Consider the following 6,000-nt stretch of genomic DNA (forward strand, 5'->3'; position numbering starts at 1 on the left):
TATTCAAACACACAGGTTACTTCAAGTCATTGTTGTTGTTGTTCACAATATGCACACAGGGAAAAGACAATTTTGAATTCAGATGGGATTATACAGAGGTTAAATGAGGAAGTTAAGAATATATGCCAGTGCAGCACACCAAACATCAATCCAATCCATAGGGTCCCTATGTCCAAGTTGGGATTTGAGTAATACATCTCAAACAAAACTGAGCTTTAGCTTTAGCAGACATTTAGAGCAGATTGGATTGTTGCAAAAGATGGGAGCGGAAACCACTGGGGAAAACATCAGCTATTTTTTAAAAATTGGCTTCCTCAAAACCCCTACAGATATTTTGCATGAACAATACTCCAAATTCACCTTCAATAGGATTAATTCAACATTATCTCTAAAGCACCAATGTTTGCAGCATAACTGGGTTCTCAAGGGAAAGACTGACTTGAAATTTTCCTCACGTGCAAGTTACTAGCCTACAAAGCTCAAGGGCATTATCCAAACCTATTGGAGGAGGCAAAGAAGCAAGAGCTAGTTACTATTGAACAGTTCTCTTTGTTTCTCTGGCTCAGCACCATCTCCAGCCGTAAAAGAAATGGCAAGATAGATCTTATAGCAGGAATAGTCAAAGGGGTTGCCATCCAGATATTACTGGACTACAGCTTCCATCATCCCTACCAGCATGGCCAATGGTTGACAAGATAGTCTTGGAAGTCCAGGAATGGGAACTGGGAAGGCATTTAAGGAGTCCTCTCTGACCATGTATTAGGAACACATAATATCCAGATGTTGGCTAGAACCTGGAGCCATCTTGAGGCAATGCATGGCCTTGGAAGTAGTTGTTTTTAGAATAATCTCCCAGATGGAAAGGAGTAGGGGACATGTAGATTGGACTGTCACTTGGAGAGAGAAAGCTAGGGGCTTGTAAGAATGCAGCGAGGAGCAAAATCAGTTCCAGGATAGAAAAACCAGAGACCGCTATGCACTCAGTGTTCCTGCGAAGTGGTATTCAAAAGGCTGCTACGCAGCTCCTCTTCGAATAGCAGAATTTTACAACAATCCAGAGAACAACAAAGGCAGATGATAGTATTATTTTTAAGTCAAGCAAATCCAGGGCAGTTAAATACAGTGGCAGTTAAAAGCTTGTCAGGATTGTAGTTTAATAAAAAGAAGCATGAACATAATCTAGCAAAAAATTAGCTATGGTTAAAGGCCACATTTACCACCTACACTTATTTGCCTGGGGAGAAGCCACACTGAACACTTGTTTGGTTTTTTTCTGCGTTAAAAAAAGAAGAAGATTGGGTTGCATGTCCTACTGAAAATTGGAAATTGGAATTGAAACAATTCCAATTGCTTAACCAAGACTAGGGATGTGGGAGAAATTTGATTCAGTTCACATTTAAAGGCGAATCTACCTGATTTGCACTTTCTAAAATAATATGTGGACCAAAACAAAACCCATCTTGAAATTCACATTTCTTCAAATTTTGCAGTGCCATTCTCCAGCCAAAAATGCATGTAACAGGGCAAAGTTTGCATTAAAATGCATATATTCATGAAAATGGTATAGATTATATTTGGCGAGATTGAAGAATTTTGTGTGGATGAATTTTCATTGGGACTTAAAAAAAATAATTCACAAACTGATGGGGTAATGAACTTAAGATTGGAAAAATGAAAAACTGAGAGTAAAGAAAACTGACAGATTTGCTCACTCCATCCAAAAGTAAGTCCCACTGATTACAATGGTTGTTACTCAGAAATAAATATGCATTCGAGTGAGGCCTAAGTCCAATTCCATGGCAATCAGTCATGACAATTTTTTGCTGGTTTGTGCATCTTATATTTTCCCGATAAAGCCCCTCAACATTCTCAAATCACCCAAACAGAATCAAATGCACTGAGGAATCTACCCAGTCATCCCATAATTGTTTTGCTGGATTCCTACCTCTCTGAATAATGATGCCTACTAAGGCAGGAGAGGCTTTCTCAACATATCTGCTTACTTTTTGATAGAAATGGACTTATTTAGGTTTTATAGAGTACATTTTGTACTATTTCCCAACAAACATTTTAAAATCTGGAAAAAAAACAGCTGCAAAGTACAAAGCAAAAACAAAACAAAAAACCCTGCCAGATTTTCCATAATCCATTTTTAAAATGGGGTAGAGGTTTTAATCCACTCTGCAGAAAGCCAAGTGAAAGCAATGTGGATTAAAGGAAGAGTGAGCTGCTTAATTTCCCCTACAACGCTTGATACAGAAACAAAACAAAAGCAACAGAGAGAAAACAAAAACTGTGGAATGAAGCAAAGCACTGACTGATTTATTCCAATACTTCATGGTCATTTTTGTTTACCACTTGAAAAGAGTTCATGGCTATCAAATGTGTTGTTTGAAAGAATGCAATCACATCATCACATGTCTGGCCCTGAATCAACCCTATATCAACCATGTTGCTCTGGTTTTCAAAATGCTTTTTGACTGCTAAAGTGGCATCATAGTGCTTTAAATGCCTAGATGTAGATGTAGCCTTCCCCAACTTTTTTCTAAAGTAACACATTCCAAATTTTGTGACCTTTTCTCATAGGGTAGTTGCTCCAGCCCCTTGATAATTTTGCCTGCCTTTTTATAAACCTTTTCCAGCTCTGGCACGCTGTAATCCAAGTTTATAAACCTCTAAAATGGCTCCCCTTACTGTACTTGGTCACAATGTAGTACAGCAAAACCCGGACGGCTACAGGTTCCCCATACATGCCCCAGAGCTTAATTTTTCTGTTGTGATTCAGTGAAACTTTCTTTTTTTATTGTTTCTTTGGAACTGGGTATTTCAAGTCACACATTGACTTTTTCCTTGCTAATGGTACAATGACTAGAATATGGGAACTGGGCTGAGGAAAAGAAATTACAGCGGTACCTTGGTTAGCATACGTCTTGGTTTGCATACGCTTTGGATTACAAACACATCAAACCCAGAAGTGTGTGTCCCGGTTTGCAACCTTTTTTTGGATTACAACCTTTTTTGGGGGAGGGGTTTATGAACAAAAAAAATTTGGAAGCCCCATTGGCGAAAGCGTGCCTTGGGTTACAACCTGCTTTGCTTTACAAACGGACCTCCAGAACGGATTATGGTTGTAAACCAAGGTACCACTGTACACCCATTCCCAGGACCAGCCTAAGACATTTTGGTCACTGAGGCACACCACAAAATGGTGTCTCTCCCATCCCACTAGGTAAGAAAGGGTGACTGAATATTTACACCAGGAACAAGAGGGAAGTGTAGGTATACAGCGGGAACAAGTGAGGAATAAAGATATACAAGTGAGGAATAAAGATATACAAGTGAGGAATAAAGATATACATTGGGAACAAGGGGGTGAGGGAAGATCTACATCAGGAACAAGGGATGGTTGATGGTTGATGGTTGAAGGGGGAATCACAGGCTGTCATGGTGTGGGGGGAGAGGTCCACTGAATTACACCAGGCAGGTGCAGACCCCAAGATACTCCAGAGGGCAGCCCCCACCTTTTCCTCTCTAAGGATGAGAAGAGACCAGCAACGACTTTTATTTGCTGAGATGAAGCTACAGAGGTTCCATCGATGGGGACCTGCTGAGCAGATCTGGCCTCCAAAGGATCATGTGGTGGTGGCAGCAGCAGCAGAGGGTGATGCATTCCTTGGAGGCCAGATCTGCTGCCCCTCTGGATGCTGCCACCTTAGACAGTCTTCCCACCTTGTCTCATGGGTGGGCTGGCTCTGCCCATTCCCCTCAGTAGTGATCTGTGGCAATCTTCTTCTTCTTCTTCTTCTTCTTCTTCTTCTTCTTCTTCTTCTTCTTCGGTGATCACTTGTAGCTGAGTAAGATTGTCTTCCATGAACAGGGTCTTAACAGTGAGTTCATAAGTGACTGTGGAGGCCAATTCTAGATCTGCACGTCCTTCCACATTGGGGACATAGGTTTCCAGGTGGGAATTGATCACAGTGCTATGATGAAGGTGGGGATGGGGTGGGTGAGGAATGAGCTTGTGACTGATGATGCAAAAAGGGTGGTGGTGATGTATGGCCAAAAATGGAGGAAAGCAACAACAAGACATGCTCTGGTTCCTCCTTCAACACCATGTCTATCTCTTGTGAAATCAACTCAGTAGGACATTCAGAGAAGGGGGAAGGGTAGCTGGGCCAAGGAGAAGCCATCCTTGTTTCAAAGGATGGCTTTATTCACTTTTCGTAGGCACAAAATTGGATTATTTCAACATCCCTGTCCCCGGCTTTTCAGAAAGCACCTTCTCCCATGCTTACCAGTGCTATTAAGTGCTTAAGCAATTTAAATCTCTTCCTCTGAGAGCTCTGAGAGAAAAGAACGCAACGCATGAGAGCTTCTTGATGACAGTTTGGGCTTTCCTTGGAACGGTGCCCACCCACTTTTACTCTTCTGCGAGTGACTCATGCAAAACTGATTTAAATTTCAGCCCTCTCTTTAGTAATGCCATGTTGATGCTCATCAGAAACAAAGCTGCATGGATTCTGGCTTTGTGGCAGTGGAGGCATTGGCAAACTTGAGAAAAGTCTAACATTATACATTGTTCTATAGGCCAGAGATTTGCTGTTCCTCAAATTTCAAGCAGTCCACCAAGCCCGTTTGCAGGCTCATAATGCATGGCACCAGCCACTTCCATCTATGGCAAAGCATTTGTCTTTAGTGTTCGCAAATTATATGAGTAATGTGTCATCTGTTTGTGGAGTCAGTGGTTGTTTGTCCTTTTTTCTTTGCATAGCAACTAATTCCCCCATTACTATGCAGCCTATCTGAGAAGCATTGCAATTATGCAATCAATATTAATAATTATGTTAATATTCATCCATCCTGTCCAGGAAAATGACAGATGGATTTCCCAAAGTGCAAAGAATATCCTATATTCAGCAAGCCTATTTCAGATTAATTGGTTTGAGTGTGTAAAGAAACCACAGGAAGCTGGGGAGGAAAAAGCCAAGCAAACTCAAGAACCCTTAACAAAGATTAAAGTCACAGACCTTTGTAGGTCTAGATCATTAGCAGCTTAAGAAACTAGCATCTTTGCCCCTTCAGAACACAGATGCCACCCTCCTGCTCAAACCTCCATACAGCTTTGGAATAATTTATCGGAGCCATGTTATTTGCAAGGGTCTTCGTTAGTAATAATGGGGCATATTGCCTTTCATGTTGTGAGATAGTAGTTTCCACAGAGGCAGTGAGAAAAGCTGCCATGACCCGTGAGAGGGAAGAAAACAAAGGTTTCTGTATATTTGTTCATATTTTGTGCTACATACACACAGAGAGAGAGAGAGCCATGAATAAAACAGCACAGATAAAACTATGGGATATTATATACCACTGTGTTGTAGAACAAACTACCTGGTACTCTGATTTATTTATTTATCACTAAATATTCCACTCTTTCTCCAAAGAACTCAGGATGGCATGCATAGAATTCTTCCATTTCGCCATCATGACTACCCTTAAAACCTTGGATAGGGACATAGGGACATAGATTGCTGCCTTGTACCAAGTCTGACCATTTGGTCCATCTAGCTCAACAATTGCCTACAGTTTCTGGTAGCAGTTCTCCAGGGTTTCAAGCAGTGAAGGTTCCCTGTCCCGCCTGGAGATATCTGGGATTGGAGCTGGGAGCTCCTGCCTGCAAAACTGATGCTCTACCACTGAATTTTGGCTCTTCCTCTCAGGTAAGTTGGATGATGCCAAGGTTGCAGGTTCAGTTCCCCTGTGGGACAGCTGCCTATTCCGGCATTGCAGGGGGTTGGAGCAGATGATCCTCAGGGTCTCTTCCAACTCTATGCCTCCTTGTCCAACATTGTCACGGTCCAGGTTACAGGCAGTCAGAGTCCCAGCTTGGTACATTGCGACTGGGGTAGAGGACAGGAAGCAGGAATCAGCAGTCCAGGGGTCAGGAAGCCAAGAGTCCACAAATCAGGAAACCAGGAGTCAGGAAGCCAAGAGTCCAAGAGT

Source organism: Podarcis cretensis, assembly GCF_951804945.1.
Source record: "Podarcis cretensis genome assembly, chromosome: 3".
Lineage (NCBI taxonomy): Eukaryota > Metazoa > Chordata > Lepidosauria > Squamata > Lacertidae > Podarcis > Podarcis cretensis.